This window comes from Lissotriton helveticus, chromosome 10 (genome assembly GCF_964261635.1).
Source record: "Lissotriton helveticus chromosome 10, aLisHel1.1, whole genome shotgun sequence".
NCBI classification, from domain to species: Eukaryota; Metazoa; Chordata; class Amphibia; order Caudata; family Salamandridae; genus Lissotriton; species Lissotriton helveticus.
Window position 1 is genome coordinate 697,011,393 of NC_136071.1, and position 21,787 is coordinate 697,033,179.

Consider the following 21,787-nt stretch of genomic DNA (forward strand, 5'->3'; position numbering starts at 1 on the left):
TCATTTTAAAATATCTTTTTCTGTCATCTCACCTGCTGCACTCGCTTCCCCTGCAGGTCTCGCGTTCTCCATGCGGCCGATTGAGGGCTGACTGGGGTCGTGGGATCTCTTTCACGGGCGCCATCTTGGGGGAGTGAAGGTCGGCGGGCTACACTGGGCTACACTGGCCACAGAGTACTTATAGAGCACAGAACGCCAGCGCTCATTACTAGAGTGATACCTGAGGCGGAAAGCCGGGAATCATAGGTACGCATTTTTAAATTGTAATTCTTTGCTCATTTTAAAATATCTTTTTCTGTCATCTCACCTGCGGCACTCGCTTCCCCTGCAGGTCTCGCGTTCTCCATGCGGCCTATTGAGGGCTGACTGGGGACGTGAGATCTCTTTCACGTGCGCCATCTTGGGGGAGTGGAGGTCGGCGGGCTAGTGCTGCGGGCTACACTGGGCTACACTGGCCACAGAGTACTAAATTACCTCCCCATCTTCGCCCGTCCACGGCCGGAAGGGGCCTGGGTCCAGAACCCCTGCTCAATTTCAGCCCGGTCCTCTTAAATACACATGTGAAGCCCTTCTGTCCCTCCGGTACAGCTACTGCACGTATGATGTTCCCCTGAATTGTGATCTAAGCCCTCTACACTGTTATGGCTGTGGGTTTCCCATATCACCTTCCATACCTAATATAAACAAGCATTTACAATGCAATGGTCTCGGCATTATTAAAGGTAGAGCCATTGGCATTGCTCATGACATTTTTTTTGGGGTGTTTTTTTTTTTTATTCATAAATAAATGGCATTGTCATTTACATTGCCAATAGCGTAATCGCTAAATAGGAGGAAAAACACCAAATATTGTGTAACCCTAAAGTGCAAAAGAAAGGAAAAACATGCCTAATTTACTCCCTTAATCAAAGCCAAGTGTTAAGAGATAAAGGCAGATCCACATCACTCCTGTGTGAAGCAGCTCATCTTTAAATATGCCGCAGCTGTTCCGCCAGCTTGTACGGCTCCTGTGGGAACGAGTTTGTCTTCTCTTCTGATTACGGTGCTAAGCTTCTCAACCAGTCCACCTGAAAGCAGGAGGGGGTGGGGTGGGGGGGGGGGCGTCCACGAGTGAGTTGTCTCCCCTTGGTACGTCTGGTCTTGCTCGCCAACTTTCCCCATGTAACACAGAAACTTCAGAATATAAGGGCATCTCGCTGACCCCTATCCTCCCCCATTTACAGCGATCCTTATCAGTGGGTCCAGTGTACAGGGAAAGGTGAAGAGAGCGATTGGGATAAAGACAGATGACAGGTATTGAACTTTAAACCAGCAAGTGACCTCCCCTACCAGTGAAGAGCCCGTATTTTAGCCTCACACCCCTTTGCAGGTCCCGGTTATGTACTATATCCCACTCCCAACTTCCTTGAAGTCCGACTACTGCGCATGCACGCTGTGATGTGATCTGTGAAGTCCGGGTCATACTCATCCCTCGTGCCCCCGGGCTCCTGCCTCTTTCCCCTTCTCTCAGAATCTTCAAGGTGTCCCAAGCCCCTCTTTACTCCTGTTTCTCCCACCACCTTGTTCACCACCTTGTTCACCCCACCCCACCCCCCACCCCAGTTTTAACGACTACCGACGCAATTCTAGACAAGCGCACTTGTTTTCCATTCTCCAGGACAGTCATTTCTTGAAGGCTCAGCCAGCCAACAATACACGCTGCCTGGGCCAGGATCCCGAAGTTCTGTGACCGCCAGAGATTCCTGCAAAAACCTATCGGCTCCCAGTTTGTTTCAGCACCTCCTGCCCATTCAAGATCTCTAGCGATTGAACTTCAATTAGATGTTTAACGTGATGCTGTGCTTGAAAATACCCCTCCGCACTACTACATGCCGGAGGGAGGCGGGTGGGGGCTGGAGAGATGAGTTGGAAAGTATATCCCCATCTCCTCATTGCTAATGGGAAACACTCACTTGTGTGGTAAAAGGAAAAACAAAAACACTAGACCCAAAACTGTCATTTAAACCAGAAATACTCCAGAGGTGCATCACCTTTTCCTGGGGAGGGGGCTGGCCTCTGCAGCTCAGTGAAATAAGTACAAGATGCTGTCCGGCTGCGGCGGGAGCGGGGTATTATAATAAGATGCACCCCGACCTCCACACCTAGGGCACCCCTCTCCATGACTCATCCATTCCACACACCCCACAATTCCAGTAAACACCCCCGGGAAGAGGAAGCGGAATTAAGCCCATGATGGGAACAGAGCTGCGTTATCCTCGCTCGGCACCCCCATCAAGTCGACGGGGGAGGTCTGAAAAAAAGCGCATTGCTAGTTTTGTTTTACTCAACGCCCGTTCGTGCATGCTCACCTCAGTCAGTACCAGTGTGTTTGTCCGGCTGTATAACCGGGTCTCTTTCTGTGTACACATGGGTATGCGGGATTTCATGTATGTTTTTCTACTATGGAGTGCTGGAAAGGGAAACCGTACCCCGAGAACCCACAAAAATGGGTGGAGACACGAGGGGCGGAGTCATGAACAACAAGGTCTGACCCTTAAGGTATACTGTTTTTTTATTTTACTCGCTGGAAACAAACTGGCAACAAGTTTGTGAGCCGGGCGCTGCAGAGGCAGTGTCAGAGGCACAGACCAACGCCAAACCCGGCACCCGAGAACCTCTGTTTGTTTAGCTCTGCTGAGACTGTGAATGCGGGTAACGAGGCAAACATAGGAGCAGCCGATTTGAATGCTGCCTTTTGAAAATAACACACACCACTTTCCTGTCCTTCCATTTTCACCCACCATATGGAAACATAACGCAGCAATTACCGATACGGGCATTTCACCGGAATCTGCCTAAAATTAGAACCGGGGGGGAGACCGGAAGTTCCGGCTTCGATGTCCAGTGGTGGGGGGCTGAAAAGAGGAGTAGGCTGGGAGAAGCGATGTCAGCAGCCTCTGGGTGTGCGCAGCCTGTCTTTTCCAGCGGTGGGGGCTCTGCGGGTGAAGATAGGTGCCCAGGTACTGCGGGGGCGTTCTAGGCAGCTGGGCGACGTCAGCAGCCTCTGGGGCTCGAGGAGCACAACGAGAGGGGGGGCGGGCGGGCGGGCAGCACAACCTTCCTCCAGCGGCGGTCGGGGGAAATGGCAAAACAAAAGCGCCGCCAAAAAAAAACAAGAAGTAAACGCCCACCTCTGAATGACGATGAAAAAGGGGCGGGACTTAAAAAAAGAGACAGAAACGCCCACGAATCGCATCAAGGCGGGGAAAATAGTAATTGACACACATCTCTTCCAATGGCTAGGCTCTATTTACGAAGCTAGCCAATGGAAGAAAGAGGTGGGAATAAAGCTCCACTGTTAAAGTCATGAAATCTCGGCTCCGCCCCCCCACTGCTTCGCAGTGAGACGGTAGCTTCGACCTAAAAAGAGCATTGTAGATCCTGCACAGACCTTCCATCTGAATAAAAATGCGACACATCTCTCAGAATTTACCTTCTTTAGCCTGAACTGTAGAGCACTTCAAAGACATAAAAGAGACATCTATTATCTACTCTCTGGCTCTCAACCAGATGCTGTCTTTTTTACCGAGACATGGCTAAGTGCTAGTTCTGGCCCAGATATTGCTATTGCTCTCCCCCCAATCTACACCTTTCTGGGTAGAAACCGTGTTGGCAAAGAAGGAGGAGGGATAGCAATCATTTTTAAAAACAACTATAAATGTAAATTGGATGATCTTGACTTCCCTGACTGTGAAGCTGGTCTTTCTAAATTGTTGCTCTCACCTAATTTCACCATTTCAGGAGCTCTTATCTATCGCCCCCCAGGACCAGTCAGTTCCTGGGCTGCCTCATTCCCTGATCGCATAGCCCAGCTTTTACTTAAGGCTACCAACTTCTTGATCGTGGGTGACCTCAACATACACCTTAACAATAACTCCAAACTTACTAGTGTCAATCTTATAGCGGTCTTAGCTGCTCTGAATATCACCCTCCATAACTCTGGTCCCACGCATAAAGCAGGAAATTTGCTTGATCCGATCTTTTCTAAACTCACCACCGTTTTATGCAAACCTGCCATCCCTATTCTCTGGTCCGATCATTTCTTGATCGAATTCCAAATTAAATATGAGCAACCTCTGAAAAATTCTTTATTCCCACCTGGGTCCAGAAACGGCAGTAATTGGAAAAACTTGGATGTAGACAAATTTAACCTCTGCCTTGAGAACACCAGACCAGTAGCTTCTATTAATACTTTGGATGAAGAAGCGGTCATTCATCACTGGCTTAGCTCATCTATTGACTCCTGCCTACCTCTGTCTAAAAAGAAATACAACAATCATTACCCTCCTGCTACGTGGTTCTCTGAAGCACTCAAACAAGAAAAAACCAAATGTAAAAACCTAGAGAAACATTGGCGCAAATACTATGACCCTAAAATGAAATCTTTGTACAAATCAGCCCTCAGCAATTACCATCTGCTCTGTAACAACGCTCGGGCCGAGCACGCCAAATCTAACTATCTTAGAAGCTCAAAACTGCCCCAAAGTACTTTTTAAAGTTGTCAAAGAACTCTCTGGTGCCACCTGTCAGCCTAAACCCCCTTGCCTCGACTCTAAACAATGTGATGAACTTGCGGATTTCTTTTTCAACAAAATCGCTACTATTTATGCTTATTTTGATAAACAGGCTTCTACCTTAACAACTCCTCCAGCCGATGGTCTCCCAAATAAACATCCCCCTCAGGAAACCACATTAACTTATAATAGCATTGACCTAAATAAATGGACTCTACTTGATGCTACTACATTTCGTAACATCCTGAGTAGCATCAAATCAGGGTCCCCTAATGATCCATTCCCCACTTCAGTTTTTCAAACTTTCAATCATTCCACACTTAATTTAATTATGGAGTTATTGAATACTTCTTTATCCGAAGCTAAAGTACCGGCAGCCTGGAAACATGCCATGATCGTGCCCCTGTTGAAAAAAGCAAACTCGGACCCAGAGGTTCCATCTATTTTATTTTTTATTTATTTTATTTTATTTTTGTGTTTTATAGAGCGCGAACGTGACCCGTGAGGGTATCAGAGCCCTTTACAAGGTATACATTGTTGAACAAACAAAATGAATAAGGTGCAGGGACAAACAAGAACAACAAATATGGTTACAGTCATCGTCAAAGTCAGAAGCAAAAACAAGGTTCCAAATGTTCTCGTCGAGGGCAGTTGGTGATAAGGGAGGCAGTAGTCATGGAGTAGCCCGCTCAATGGGGTGGTTGAGGGCAGGTCTTAGGCGAGGAATTTAACCCATGAGGAAGGTTTTGGTCTCATTTTTTAAGCATGCTAGAAGAGGGATTTTCCTGATGGAGGGTGGAAGAGAGTTCCAAATTCTTGGTGCTACTCCGGTGAACGCCCTGTTGTAGGTTCTTTTTTTTTTTAAAGGTGGCAGGTTGGAGCAGGAGGTTTCTGGCGGACCTGGAGTTCCTGCTTCCCCCGGATATCACTAGTTTCTCTGCCAAATAAGCAGGGGAGTTTGTGTATAGGGCCTTGTGTATAGTGCAGGCCAATTTCAACTGGATTCTGGCTTCCAGGGGGAGCCAGTTCAGCGCCTTCATGTGAGGAGAGATGTGGTCAAACTTCCTGGTACCTGTGAGTAGTCTGGCAGCCGCGTTGAGGCAGGCTTTTAGAGGCGCTAAGGAGGTTTTAGGTAATCCTGTGAGGGTGGAACAGCCGTATTCCAGTCTGGAGATGACAAGTGCTTGAACTGCCATTTTTAAGTCCGGTGCATCGATGAAAGGTTTCAGCTTCCAGAGGTAGCTCAAGTGGAACCTGGCTGCTTTGGCCATCGAGTTAATGTGGTCTCTCATATTGAGATTACTGTCGAGGATAATGCTCAGGGATTTGGCAGAGTCCACAACGGTCAGTGGGCAGTTCAGGACTGTGATAGCCTTAATCCAGGTCTGAGTCTCCGGGTTGGCTTTTGATGGGGAGATTAGGAGAAATTCAGTTTTCTTTGCATTCAGTTTGAGTTGGTGTTTGGCTAGCCATTGGACAGTTAATTTCAGGGTCTCGTTCAGGGAGAGGATCTCATTGAGCGAGGAGATGTTGATGTATAATTGGGTGTCGTCCGCATACATATGGTAGGAGATGTTGGCGGAACGGAGAACTTCAGTGAGTGGCTCTAGGTAAAGGTTAAAGAGGGTGGGGGAGAGGGTTGAACCTTGGGGGACTCCGACAGTGACCGGGGTGGGAGCTGATAGTTTGCCGTCGATGAGGAATCTCTGAGAGCGGTTGTGGAGGAAGGACCTGAACCAATCTAGTACCACGCCATCCAGACCCATCCTGAGTCTGAGGCGTTCAAGTAATTTTTCATGGTTGACCGTATCGAAGGCGGAGGATAGATCAAGGAGGATTAGAAGGCAGGTTTTGCCTTGGTCTAGGGCTAGGAGGGCATCGTCCACGATGTGGAGCCTAGCAGTTTCGGTGCTGTGCCCTGGTCTGAAACCAGATTGAAAGTTATCTAGTAGATGGAAGTTGTTGATGTGTTGGCTAAGTTGCTGTTGAACACACTTCTCCAATACTTTGGCTAGTAGCAGGATACTGGAGATAGGTCTGAAATTGCCAGGGGAGGCTGGGTCCAGTGAAGGGTTTTTCATCTAACTTCCGCCCTATCTCCCTTCTCCCTACTCTCTCGAAAATCCTGGAGAAGTATATTAATGTCCAGCGTACAAACTTTGCGGAGATGCATAATGTCCGTCACAACTCCCAGTCCGGTTTTAGGGCTGGCTTTTCCACGGAAACAACATTGCTGGGTGTCACTGAAAATATTCGCCTACAGGTCGATAAAGGAGAAACCGTGGCACTTATTCTTCTTGATTTAAATGCCGCATTCGATACTGTCTCCCATACCATCCTCCTAAACACCCTCCAATCTTGTGGTATCACTGGCCTTGCACTCAAGTGGCTATCCAGCTTCCTTTTAAATAGGACCTTCCAAGTTTTTTCCCCTACTTCTAGCTCCAAAGTCCATGTTTCTCAGTATGGAGTCCCTTGCTCTTTAATATATATGTCAGCCCTCTGGCTAGAATATCTGAGCAAGCCGGGCTCAAGGTATATTCTTACGCCGACGATACCCAGATTATTTTCTCACTTTCGGCCAAAACCAAGTACAACACCTCTACGCTCTGTTCTGGGTTAACAAACATTGCCGGCTGGCTGCACGCCAATAAATTAAAACTTAACGGCGGGAAAACCAAACTCCTCCTTTTCGGTAACAACAAAACCCTCTGGGGCCCTCAACATTGGCCTTCCCAGATGGGATCTCCCCCGCTTCCTGTGCAATCCGCCCGTAACCTTGGCATCATTGTCGATGACCAACTAACAATGAGGCAACAAGCGGTCAAAGTATCCTCCACTTGCTTCGTCATTTTAAAATGGCTGAGAAAAATCCTGTGGATCAACTGGCTTGGGTGATGGAATTGTAAGTGCAGTGCATGTGAGTGAGATTAAAAAGGATTCGGAAGAGAGAAATTCCTTTAATCACAAATATCGCTGCCAATCCTATTAAAATAGTGCAAAAGCGGCTTTAAACAAATAGGCTGCTTTACAAAATGGTCAACTAGTTTCAGCCTCTAGGCCCCTTCGCCCCGGCTTTCTTCAGGATCTAATTCTAAGACTGCTACTGCATTCTTTCAAAAAGTGAAGGTGTGCTAAAAATAATCAACAAAGTATAACCTTTTTGTGTGAAACGTACCTCATTACAAGCGGAGTGTTCTTCACACCTGCAAAAGATAAGCACATACACCCTTGTTGTAAACTGATAACCTAATTTCAAATCGCTCACAGAAAATATGTATGATGATATGCTGCTAAATAATATTAGCTTGCATGTAGATCACAAATGATTTTTTAATTGCACCGCCGTTCACAGCACTTGAGCTGGTGCACTCACCTGCTTTGTGTGAGATGTAGACCTCACCTCACCCGGTAACAACTCAGGTATAGGAGACCCCGCCCTGTAGGGAAGTAAAGAAAATATAATATCTATTAGGGGTATATGACACAGTTCTCTCCGCCCTGTAGTCTGAGACAAAGTGCTATGCTTAATGGATGGACTGCTTTTTATACACAAAGGAAAACACCTAAGAACCCCTCTCAGAAGACAGGTATGTTAAGTGTCTGGTCATCTTTTGTTCTCACTTTAGAGAAACTGGGAGTTGTCACCAAACGATTTATAGTCATAATATGTAAAACAGTTTCTAAAAAACGGTTTAGAAAACAATTTAAAAGGACATCGCTAATTAAATTGCTTCTAGCACTCAAGTGCTGTTAGTTTAGATCTGTAAAACATGTATATTGGGCGTTTCAGGTCTCTCAAAACAAAACAAAAGGCGCCCTGTATATAATGTGTATCTAGTACTACTGAAATCTCAATGGTGATTTGGAAAAAGTCACATTGTATACTCTATCTATAGCTCTGCATTTCCAATAAGCATCCACAGTAAGAGAAGTATATGTACACATAATCTAGAGTGTTAGGTCTACTATAGTCAGTACTTTAGTTGTTGATAGCGGTTGATTAATTTAAATGCTTTGAAAAAGCGTCTCTAGCCTTTATTGAAACAGATGCCGTGTCAAGCAATAATGCAGTTCGGTAGCTAGAGCGTGTTAAATGAGTGCCAATGCTGTCTGTCAAAGTAGCCCGGCCAGTCGACCTTGAAATTAGAGAGCCTGGATGGGCAATTGCGTGTGGTGTAAAATGACATAACATTAAAAATATGCAGCAGCCTACAAAAAGCTAATAAAGAGCTGAAGAGAAACCTACACAGACGTGTGAAGTACAACGCACGCTACGCTAACTCACCTGTCCGTCGGTTCCTCGGACTCTCCTGAGTCAGTGGGAGGTACCGAGGCACTTTGCTAACAGGTTTTTTAACTATTTTCTGCTTGTGCCATCTTCGCCCATTCGCACGATCTGGAACTACAGAAGGATGTATTGAAACCAGGAAACCGTAGTTCCTCGAATTTGATATGCGCCATGCGTCACATACTAACTTCAGAAAGGACTACAATCTTGTATTATTCTATCTGGGGGTTGTAGTTTTCGCGCACTGTAGCGTTTGTTTCGCTTGTTATCTCCGATCGTTTATAAGTGGGAGACATGACTTTTCAAAAAAGGGTGGCTAGTCACATGAAATAGTTCCAATGACTACATTCTTGTCTCGCTTAACCCGGAAATAATCATTTTAATCGTCTATTTTACCCGATCCTGTTATATATTGAATGTCTGGTGCAATCTCCCATTTAACAGGGCTTCTTCTATATCTTGTTGTGCAAAGGTCATTATCGAATTGGATTAATCCCACCAGTTCTATGTATTTATAACTCAGTGGCAAACAATTTAGTTTATATGCATTTATCATTTTCCAAATTCATTATGCATTCTGTTTATATTTCTAATTACTAGCTGGTCAGTTTCATGTAATTATAGACAACTGTATTCATATATTCAGTACCTTATCCTCTATTACATGTCATAAAATGGAAATTTATGGACCGGAGAGCCAAGGCGCCTTTCGAAGCCTCTCCTTTAGTGCTGGTGCTGAAAATATAGTATATGTATTGCAACGATGTCACATTGTTATTATATGGTTTCTTTTGGTATTTAGTAATATTGGCAATTGTATTGTTATATTAAGTACCTCACGCTATTTTGCAGTTGGAGCAGAGAGACAGGGCTAAAGCCAAGTACAGTGCCTCTTCCTAATAGATAATAGATTGTAGTCCTTTCTAAAGTTAGCACGTGACTCATCGCACATGTCAAATTCGAGGAAATTCGGTTTCCTGGTTTCAATACATCATTCTGTAGTTCCGGATCGCGTGAATGGGCGAAGATGGCACAAGCAGAAACCAGTTAAACAAGCATTTGCAATGCAATAGGTCTCACATTAGGAAAGTTTGAGCTATTGGTATTGTAAATTACAATTTTTTTATTTATGTTGTGTGAAAATAGCGAAATTAAATGCGTTGTCATTTACAATGCCAATAGTTATAACTTACGCAAATGTGACACCTATAGCATTTGTAATGCAATATGTGTTTATTTACGTGAGGGTGGGTGAGGGTGAGGGGGTGTGAGGGTGAGGGTGTGAGGGTGAGTGAGGGTGTGTCAGGCTGTGCAAGGGTGAGGGTGTGTGAGGGTGAGGATGAGTGAGGGGATGTGAGGGTGAGGGGGTGTGAGGGTGTTTGAGGGTGAGGGGGTGTGAGGGTGTTTGAGGGTGAGGGGGTGTGAGGGTGAGGTGGTGTGAGGGTGAGAGGGGGTGTGAGGGTGAGAGGGTGTGTGAGGGTGAGAGGGTGAGTGAGGGTGGGTGAGGATGTGTGAGGGTGAGGGGATGTGCGGGTGAGGGGGTGTGAGGGTGAGGGGGTGTGAGGGTGAGAGGGGGCATGAGGGTGAGAGGGGGTGTGAGGGTGAGAGGGGGCATGAGGGTGAGAGAGTGTGTGAGGGTGAGAGGGTGAGGGTGTGTGAGGGTGAGGGTGTGAGGGTGAGAGGGTGTGTGAAGGTGAGGGGGTGTGAGGGTGAGGGTGTGAGGGAGTATGAGGGTGAGGGGGTGCGAGGATGAGGGGGTGTGAGGGTGAGTGGGTGCGAGAGTGAGGGGGTGTGAGGGTGAGGGGATGTGAGGGTGTGTGAGGGTGAGGGTGTGAAAGGGTGTGAGTCGGTGAGGGGGTGAGGGTAGGGGTGTGAGGGTGAGGGGGTGTGAGGGTGAGGGTGTGTGTGAGGGTGAGGGGGTGTGCGAGGGTGAGGGTGGTGGGGGTGCGGGGTGTGAGGGTGGGTGAGAGGGTGTGTGAGGGTGAGGTTGAGAGGGTGTAAGGGAGAGTGAGGGTGAGGGGGTGTGAGGGTGAGGGGGGTGAGAGTGAGGGTCTGAGGGAGGGTGAGGGGATGTGAGGGTGAGGGGGTGCTGCAATGGCGTTTCTGTAGTTGTCAGTCTATGATATTGCTAAACAGGGAGATGGAATATTTACTAGGTGCAGTATTACTCCATCATTCTGAGGTCCGCATCTTGCGAAAGAGGCGGAAGCACTAATTCCTCCTGTTTCCGCAAGGTCCAGTGTGCTAAAACTCAGAATGGTGTGGTTCTCCATCACCAATTCCGTTACGTTATTTCCGAACAAAAATCTTACAGGGAAACGCCCCTGAGTGCGTTAGTAGCCGCAAAACATCAAAACCCAATTCGGGTGTAAATAGGATTGTAATGAATCCCTTTGTATAGCGCTTACTACCCATGGCGAGGCGTTGTGTGGGAGTGACATAATTGGTACCACAATATCAAATAATTGTGTATGGTGGTGTCGGTGGAGACAGCAGCTCACTGCTGAAACAGAAGGTAGTGCCATGAGCAAGGACACATCTGAGGAGCTCGGGTCCAGTTGTGTGGGTCCCTATCCTGCACAAGAAGGGGGTAACGTGGGTCACACATGGGGCGCTCCGGTAGAACCGCGGGGGGGAGGAAGGGGATCTTGCATCACCCAAAGGGATGTGTCGAGCACTCTCTCCGCCGCACCAGTAGCTGCTGTGCTTAATAACAGACCACGGCGACCAGTCTTGACTTGCGGTTCAGTTGACAGGCTGTGACGCAGTGTATGCCCCTCCGGTGAAATATTCGCTCAAAAAATGTCAAGAACGCGCATATAATGTCTCTGGCATGAAGCTGAGCTGCCGGGCCCTGCACCCTCCTGTCCAGATGCTCCCTTCCTTGAGCTCAGAAATGTATGCGGCAGCGACATACGTTTGGTGGCATGATCTGTGCACGGGTACGGCTTTCCTCTGCTATTTGGAAAATGAGTATGTATCGTGTTCTGCAGAGCACCCCGTCCCGCCCTTCGAGCAGTCCAGGAGGCTTCAAGCCGCCTAGTTTTTGGTACACCTGGGAGCTGAGACCTGTACTCGAACCCGGGCACCTGCCCCTTCATTACGTCAAAAGGGTAGAAATATGCTAATTTGCTCACTCTGACCTAAAGCCACGCAAGCACCTTGACCCCTGAAGTTTGGCGTTGCAGCGAAAAGGATATTAAATTAAAACAAGCAGCCCGTCCATGTTACGCCACTGCTGAAGAAGCAGTGTTGCCGGCGGGGGCGAAACCAGGAAGTCAGGCATCCTTGCCCGTGACATGGGCGGGGCCTGTGACGCGGCCGGAAGAGGCCGGTGTTGCTCGTTGATGCGGGGCTCCCATCAGGGAGGGAAAGCCCCGCGGTAGCGTGAAAATCCAGAGAAGTGCCCCTCGTGTGGAGATGCGCCGGAGAAAAGGAGCGCAGCGAGGCGACGTGACAAAAGAGCACGGTGAGTGAAGGGGGGGATATGTGTGTCTGTGTGCATCTATGTGTGCGCGCGCGTGTGTATGCGCGTGAGCCCGTGAGTGGTGGTGGTGCTGGTGGTGGGGGAGGGGGTTCGTGCGTGTGTGTGTGTGTGTGTGTGTGCGTGCCAGCCTGTGTGTTTGTATGCCTGCCTGCGTGTGTGTGTCTGTGTGCGTGCCTGCGTGTGTGTGTGGTTGCGGGGAATCTGAGGCAGGGGACGGGCACAGCGCCGGGCTGGGCGTGCGCGCCCACGAGGTGAAGTCGACGCTCGTGCCCGGCCCCTGTCTCAGATTCCCAGGAGACGGATGACTATAGTTGTCGAGCTAGACACAAGCTTCGCTTGTGTATTCTAGCTCGACCTAAAAACCTGTTAGCAAAGTGCCTCGGTACCTCCCACTGATGCAGGAGAGTCTGAGGCACCGACGGAGAGGTGAGTTAGCATAGCGCGTTGTACTTCACTCGCCAGTGTAGGTTTCTCTTCAGCTCTTTATTAGCTTTTCGTAGGCTGCTGCATATTTTAAATGTTTTTGTCGTTTTACACCACGCGTAATTGCCCATCCAGGCTCTCTAATTTTAAAGTAGACCGGCCGTACTACTTTGACAGACAGCATTGGCACTCATTTAACACACTCTAGCTACCCAACTGCATTATTGCTTGACACAGCATCTGTTTCAATAAAGGCTAGAGACACTTTTTCAAAGCATTTAAATGAATCAACCACTATCAACAACTAAAGTACTGACTATAGTAGACTTAACACTCTTGATTATGTGTACATATACTTCTCTCACTGTGGATGCTTATTGGAAACGCAGAGCTATAGATAGAGTATACAATGTGACTTTTTCCAAATCACCATTGAGATTACAGTGGTAATAGATACAAATTATATACAGGGCATCTTTTGCTTTGTTTTAAGAGACCTGAAACGCCCAATATACATGTTTTACAGGTCTAAACGAACAGCACTTGAGTGCTAGAATCAATTTAATTAGTGATGTCCTTTTAAATTGTTTTCTAAACCGTTTTTTAGAAACTGTTATACATGTTATGACTATAAATCATTTGGTGACATCTCAAAGTTACTCTAAAGTGAGAACAAAAGATGACCAGACTACTTAACATGCCTGTCTTCTGAGAGGGGTTCTTAGGTGTTTTCCTTCGTGTATAAAAAGCAGTCCATCCATTAAGCATAGCACTTTGTCTCAAACTACAGGGCAGAGAGAACTGTGTCATGTACCCTTAATAGATATTATATTTTATTTTCTTCCCTACAGGGCGGGGTCTCCTATACCTGAGTTGTTACCGGGTGAGGTGAGTTCTATATCTCACACAAAGCAGGTGAGTGCACCAGCTCAAGTGCTGTGAACAGCGGTGCAATGAACAAATCCTTTGTGATCTACTTGCAACCTAATATTATTTAGCAGCTTTATTTAGCAGCATAGCATCATATATATTTTCTGTGAGCAATTTGAAATTGGGTTATCAGTTTACAACAAGGATGTATGTGCTTATCTTTTGCAGGTGTGAAGAACATTCCGCTTGTAATGAGGTACATTTCACACAAAAAGGTTGAACTTTGTTGGTTATTTGTAGCACACCTTCACTTTTTGAAAGAATGCAGTAGCAATCTTAGAATTAGGTCCTGAAGAAAGCCTGAGCGAAGGGCCCTAGATGCTGAATCTAGTTGACCATTTTGTAAAGCAGCCTATTGGTTTAAATCCGCTTTTGCACCATTTTAACAGGATTGGCAGCAATCATTGTGATTAAAGGAATTTCTCTCTTCCAAATCCTTTTTATACTCACTCACATGCAGTTCACCTACAATTCCTTCACCCAAGCCAGTTGATATCCATTCCAGAAAAGAAGATAATAGATGACCAAGCAATCCTCTTCTTCCTTGTGCTCGCACCCTCCTCTGTATTTCATGTGATCTGTTTGCAATCAGATCCACATACTTCTTCCAGGGCTCTGGAGGAGTAGTGGTAGGAGGGAAGGATATCCAAGTCATGACACTGACCTCTCTTGGTAGCTGATGGACATCTTATCATTCCGCGAAGGTCTCCTAATTTTTGTGCGCACTTGACTATGGATAAGAGTGGATATGTGCTTGGTTTCTACGTCTAATCTGTGTTTTGATAATTCGATGTTTGCTCACCCTTTTTAGACCACCAGATTTCTTTGTAGTTGTGATTAATTGTATTGGGGATTAAATCTGCGGTTTGGTCTTTAAACTTTCCCTTGGACCCTTCTTTCTCCTTTCTGGAGGTGTATTATTAGTGCAGGGGAGAACACAGGAGCAACTGAAAGAAAGTTTCCTGACACAAACTGCAGAATGGCCAACAAGGAGAGTGAAAATGAAGGTGCAGAAAGGAAAAGAAAGCTCACATTTAGTGAAAGGGAGCTGGAGGTCCTGATTGAGGAGGTGGCAAGAGAACACACAAAGCTGTTTGGGAAACAGCCACTGAAAGTGCCAGAATCCCAGAAAAGAAAAATATGGACTTTAATACAGGAACATGTAAATGCCATTGGAGTGACCCACCGTGAAATAGACGTACTCAAGAAAAGGTGGTACGACGTCAGGAGCCAGGCAAAAAAGAAGATGGCCGAAAGAAAAAAACAAGCCAGCCTGACAGGTGGAGGAAGAAATAGAGCACCTGCACTGACTGCATTGGAACTGCTGGTGGAGTCTACCATTGAGCCTGAGAGCAACAGCGGGATCCGGGATGCAGACAGCTCAGCCAGAGCTGGCAACAGACAAGGTAAGATGCATGCACACCAATCTGCACCCCCCACTCCCTGACCCCATTCCCCAATGAGGCACTCTGAATCCCACTCCGATACATGTTTTAGTAAAATCCAGCAAATGCATTATGGGAGATGTAGTCAGTGTAACACCTATCATAACAGTCATCCCACTGAACACAAAGGCATGTGACACACCTCAGTGATAAGCAAGCAGAGGACAGTCAGATAGATTGGCAGACATGAAAATTTATTTTTTCAAAATGCTGCCAGACAAGTGAACTAATGTACAATTTGTGTCCACAGGCGAGACATTGTGCAGGTCTGCACATGTCAAGGCAGGAAAGGCACCCTGGAGGGAGAGAACGGAGGAGGCCATTTCAACTGCAGGTCACACCACAAAACCACCACCAGCATCACCACCACCACCGACATCACCACCACCACCGGCATCAACACCACCACCTGCATCACCAGCAGCGTCACCACCGGCATTATCAAGACCCAGGAGGCATGCAGTTGCCAGACTCCAAGAGTTGAAGTCGTCTCTGGAAGACTGCAGGGGTGGAGAACAGTCAACGGTGCCAGTGGATGGCAATAATGCAGGATCACAGTCCCCCACAGAGCGATCACATACAGGTGCCAGACGCCGCAGGGCTAGGGAACCCAGTCCACCTTTGCAGGGTGAGGAGCATGGTGTGTTTGCAGGTCTGGAGGCAAACATGTTAAAGGTCCAGCGCCTTCAAGGGAAAGCAATCCAATCAGTTCAGTGGCAGATGAGACACATGACAGCAAACATGCACAATATAAAGAAGGGCATCTGCTTAATGAACACAACACTGGCTGAGGGCATGATGGACATTGCTGAGGGCATGAGGGACATGCCCCAGTCAATGAGGCTGCTGTGCAGCAAGCTTGATGAGGACAGGATGGCACGGCACAGGGAGAGGCAGAAAATGGAGAATCATACAAAGGTGGTGAACCTCCTCTCCACTACCACTTCTCTGCTCTGAAGGTATTCCGTGGCCATGCAGGAAGGGATGGCACAATGCAGCCGTGATGTGTCAAGGGGGCTTGTGAAAGTTACCACTGCACTTGAAGTGCTTCTAAATAATCAGGCTGCCAATACTGGTGCAGGTGATGTGGGGGACAGTGAGGAGACAACAAGTCACAGCAGTGTAACACCCCCTGCAACTGAGTCCAGGAGGAGCAGCAGACATCAAGCTGCTGGCACTGGATCGAATGCCAGTGAAGACAGTCTGCAAAGAGAATGTAGCAATGTTCCACGTGGCCACAGGCGATAATACAAGCCACACTTATTCTAGCTGACTGGGTGACTTACCCCATGACATCTTTGTAGAGTATTTACAAATAGGACTGCCATGCTGAGCCCTTCATGTGGTGGCGTAGTGCCAATATATTAAACCACATCATTTAAATACAACAACTGGCTGTGTCTCCTTACTTCCTCAAAAGTAGTTGTTGCTGATCTCAGCCCGTCTTTGTCTCCCATCTGGTGCTGGCGCCACTCCTGCCGCGTTGGGTTCTGGCTGTGCACATTTATCATCATCGTCCTCAGAGTCAGTTAATTCAACTGCTGTACCTTTCTTAGAGGCAAGGTTATGCAGCAAAGCACAAGTTGCGATGATCTTGCAACAGATGATGGGTGTGCACTGACGTGTGCCTCCGCTTTTGTGGAGGCAGCGGAACCTGCTTTTCAATAGTCCAAACGTGCGCTCCACAAAGTTGCGTGTTGATTTGTGAGCCACATTGTATCGTCTCTCACTTGGTGTTGATGGGTTTAGGTAAGGAGTGAGGATGAATGACCTCACAGCATAAGCGCTATCACCCAGGTGGAGAAGACAGTGCCATTAATCCATTAATAACAGTCACCAACACATTCATCTGCAGTATACATCAGTGTGTGACAGAGATTTACCTAGCAGGTATCCTTTTCAAAATTCTCCCGCAGCCAGGCGTGTGTAGATCCCACTGTTCTGGAAAATGTATGAGTTGTGGGTGCTGCCTGGAAATTTGGCCACAATGTCGGTGATTAAGTTGGCTGATCGCAGATTACCTGCACATTAAGGCAGTGGGTGGAGTTTCTGTTTCGGTAGATGTACTCAGTGGCTGCAGGTGGGCCGATTGGAATGTGTGTCCCATCAACGCACCCTATAACATGCGGGAACTGTGCCTTATGGTAAAAGTCTGTCTTGGTTTTCTGCAGTTCCGCCTGTGTGGTTGGGAAGCTTATGTAGTGATGCATTCTCTGCACCACGGCATCCAGGAACTTGTTAAAGAAACGGGACAGGCAACTCTGTGACACACCACCTACTGCAGCTATCACCCCCAAGTAACTGCCAGCTGCAAGTAGGTGTAGGTTACAGAGCACCTGCACATGTGGTGGTATAGCATGCATCCTTGGTCTTGGATGCTCCAGGACTGGGTGCAGGTACCTTATCAAATCTAGGATGGTTTGGTGGTGTAGCCTGTACCTTTCATGGATCTCTGCCTCAGTCAGTTGGAAGAGTGTGATTTGCTGTCTGTAAACGCTCTCTTCCCGTCTCCAGATCCGCACTCCTGCTGCCTGTAGCCGTAGCCGCCTTGCAATAACATAGAGGGCTGCCATAGTGATCACACTGTTGCATTTTGGGGCTGTTTAAATACAGTGCACCTGATTACCACCTGCTTTGAGTTAGTGGTAATTACCGACTCATAAATACCGAATTTGTGGAAATTCGGTATTACCAAATTTTCTACATCTCTTTTCTCGTTTTTACCGTTTCTTATTTACCGATTCAGTATTTGGGTGTTCGGTAAATCCGAATCAGTAAATTAGGAATCGGTAATAAGGAATCGGTATTTACTGATTCCTTATTACTGATTCCTTTCCTACATTGGGGATTGCTAAATACCGGTCGGTAACGCTAAAATCTACAGATTTTCGGTACTACCGACTGGTATTTAGCTACCTACATCTGGTCATAAAACATGTGAAATGTTTAAGGGCCATATGTATCATCATCCAGTTTTGCGATTCTTAAATAGCGATTTTTAAGAAATCGCTATTTGAGAATCGCAAATAGGTATGTATGTACAAAACTGCTTTTTTTTGCGATTTCTTAAAATTCCTTAACTGCGATTAGCAAATTGCGAATCGCAATTAAGGAATACTTTCCCATTCATTTCTGTGGGCCAGGAGGCCCATAGGAATGAATGAGAAGTTATTCTCAATTTGCGATTCGCAATTTGATAATCGCAAATTGAGAATAATTTCAAGGGTGCAGGGGTGTCCAAAGGACACCCTGTTGCACCCCTGAAATATGCATGGGTGCACATGTGGCGCACATACATGCCCTAAGGGCATGTATGTGCGTCACATGGCACTTTGAAAAATGCAAAAATGTGCATTTGTCAAGGAATTCGCAACTTACCACTTACTAGAAGTTGGTGGTAATTTGCGATTCCTTAAGGCCATTTAGCAAATTTTTTTGGCTTCTTACATTGCATTTAAGGAATTGCAAAATTTGCGATTCCTTAAATGCAATCGCAAAATAAAGAATCGCAAATTTTGCGATTCCTTATTATGCATGCAGATTTGTGTGATACATACCATTTTGCGAAAATGCGTTCGCAAACGCCAAAATTCTGCAAATTTCGGCATTTGCGAACACATTTGGGCATGATACATATGGCCCTTAGTAAGCAACAGAAAAACTAAGTAGGGTATTTACAATAGAGCGCAGTGTTACTCCAAAATTGGTAATACTTTTAGAACGGCCTTTACACCTCCTGACTTTCTCCCCTCAGACTCCCCCAATTTGGCCTTGTCCAAATTCAATAATGCCTTGAGTACGGCGGTCAACCTTATCGCCCCCCTAAGACGCTGTAATCAGCGGTCGGACCGCAAGCAAGAACCATGGTACTCGGACTTACTGCGTGCGGAGAAAAGGGCCTGCAGAAAGTTGGAGAAATCCTGGAGATTATCGCGCAGCACTGTCGATAGAGACAGGTATAGCTCAGCAATGAGACTCTATCATAAAAACATCAGAGCTGCCCGTAAGTCCCACATTATCTCCCAACTCTCTGGGGCCGGCAACGACCCCAAAATGCTGTACCAGGTGCTCTGCACATTCACCAAGCCTGTCGCTTGCGACAGTGCAGAAGTGCTGACCCAAAAACTGTGCGATGACACAGCCGTTTTTTTTCCGGATAAAATTGATGTTATTTACCGGAATATCTCCCAATCAAGCCCATCCGCGGATGAAAATGACCCCTCTTCCAGTCTCCAGCCCGGAACAGCCTGCGCTGCTCCAGCCACACTATCATTCATCCCCGAGATAACCTTAGACCAGGTCAACTCCCTGATTGGGACCATTAAGTCAGGTAGCCCAGTAGATCCTGTACCTGCCCGTGTCATGCACCTCATTGGGAGTGTCCTCAGCCCCTGCATCCGGACGGTGATCAATCGCTCCCTGTCTGAGGGACTGGCCCCCCGGGTGTGGAAGGAGGCCATGGTCAAGCCTATCAGAAAAAACACCGCCATCCCCTGGTCAGATATGACCAATCTGAGGCCAATCTCCCTTCTGCCGTTTATCGGCAAACTGACGGAGAAGCACGTCAATCACCATCTTTCCACCTTCATTGAGCAGACCGGCAGCCTAGACCATTCTCAGTCCGGGTTCAGGCCTAGGCATAGTACCGAGACTGCCCTCCTCTCCGTCACGGATGCCATACGCCTGTCCCTGGACAGAGGGCTGTCTGTGGTGTTGGTGCTGTTGGACTTGTCCGCAGCATTCGACACCATATCCCACGCCATTCTCCTTACCAGATTAAAGGAGATAGGCATTGACAGATCTGCCTTGGCGTGGTTCACCAGCTTTCTCTCAGAGCGCACCCAGAAGGTGAATATGGGCTCCTTTAGCTCCACCTCGGCCAATATCATCAGAGGAGTCCCGCAGGGCTCTTGTCTTAGCCCTACGTTGTTTAACGTATATGTCTCCTCTCTGGCCAACATGACGAGGTCCTTTGGGTTTATGCCTATCTCCTACGCTGACGACACGCAGCTGCTGTTTACTTTTAAGACCTTTACCCCGGAGATAAGACAAGCTTTCTCCAACGGCATGACTGCAATCGCCAGCTGGATGGCCAAGAACTTTCTACAGTGCAATGTGGGAAAGTCTGAGGTCATGTTATTTGGGGAGGCGAGGATCCTCTGGACCCCAGATTGGTGGCCTTCCAGCCTGGGTCAGGCCCCGCTCCCTAAACAGGTAGTAAAAAACCTGGGGGTTCGTCTAGACCATGACCTTACCCTTTTTCATCATGCCAGCACCACTGCAGGGTCCTGCTTCCATATTATTGGCCTCCTTCGGAAGGTGTTTCCCCTTCTACCTGACGACACTCGGAAGACCCTGGTCCAGGCCCTCGTTTTGAGTCGCCTGGACTATTGTAATGGCCTACTCTTAGCTGCCAATGAAGGAGTGCTCAATAAACTGCAGGTGGTGCAGAACACCGCGGCACGGCTGGTGACCAACACCCCCCCCAGAACGCCATCCCTCCCCCTCCTCAAGGCCCTTCACTGGCTTCCCATCCGGAAACGGGTGGAATTCAAGATTTGCTGTGTGATACACAAGAGTTTACACAATCTGGGACCCCATTACTTGGCGGATAAATTTGTTTATCACCGTCCATCCCGCATCCTGAGGTCCACCAACCAACTGTTACTTCAGGTTCCCAGACATTACAAGACCAGACAGGGAGGCCGCGCCCTCTCCATCATGGGCCCACGTCTATGGAACAACCTCCCCCTCTCCCTTAGAGAATGCCCGAGTCACTCAGCTTTCAGGAAATGCCTAAAGACAGCACTATTCTAGGAGGAGTCCTCTCGACCTGTTCACCTCACAGCTCCGCGCGGAGATACACCTTCGGGTGTGATGCCGGCGCGTAACAAGCCTATAAATAACAAGCCTATAAATAAACGCCGCACTCTGACATTTTTTAAACTCAGGAATGCTTCATATTTACAAAAATATGGCGCACCCCTGCAGTTCCGCTAGCGCAAAAAATGCTGACTAGAGCCAGAGCAGGTACCCTTGCACCATTTTGCAAGGGAGCTTGCTCTGTGGGAGCGATTGTTTATGTGCAGGATACATAATATTTAAAGGCGATTTGCTATTTCTGTGTGCTAGAATGAGCAAAATCCGAGGGGAAATTATAAATTTCTTCTCTTTTCGCCATCCTAAAACCAGGTATTTCCTGGTCTAAGTTTTTTGGCCCATCCTTGTAAATATGGGACAGCGTCAAAAAGCAATGTATGTTGCGGCAGAACGGTCACTGCAACACCCATTGCATGCACCTTTCATGCTAAGTGAAGCGAGAAAAGAGGCCTTATTTACAAGGCAGCGTTAAGCGCCGCTTCGTAAATTAGGAGAAAGGGATATCAGCACCAGAAGTCACTAAAAGTGATGTTCTGGTGGCGATATACCCTTCAAAATATGCCCACTACTCTTTACATACACGGACAATGAACGATCGGGAAAACGTATTTTCTAATACTAAAGAAACATTTGGCAAAAGAAGCATGATAAAACGCATAACCAAGGGAAACACTGGATAAACGTAGAGTAATAGAGTTAACGTTGCTTTCACAGAAGCATTCTATTTTTGTTGAATTGCTCAGAGATCAATAGTGTCATCAAGGGCCCGATGTTTATT

The 21,787-nt window shown here is 47.2% G+C and overlaps 1 long non-coding RNA gene across 1 annotated transcript in view; it reads right to left on the reverse strand.

The window, feature by feature from the left end:
* Positions 1-8,972, reverse strand: part of LOC144785457 (uncharacterized) — an 87,768-nt gene extending 78,796 nt beyond the window's left edge. Inside the window, exons 1-3 of the long non-coding RNA XR_013601904.1 lie at positions 8,842-8,972; positions 7,930-7,993; positions 7,732-7,759 (exon numbers count right to left, since the gene is read on the reverse strand). This is a non-coding gene — a long non-coding RNA (uncharacterized LOC144785457). The remainder of the gene's footprint in view (positions 1-7,731; positions 7,760-7,929; positions 7,994-8,841) is intronic.
* Between the last annotated feature and the right edge of the window lie 12,815 nt (positions 8,973-21,787).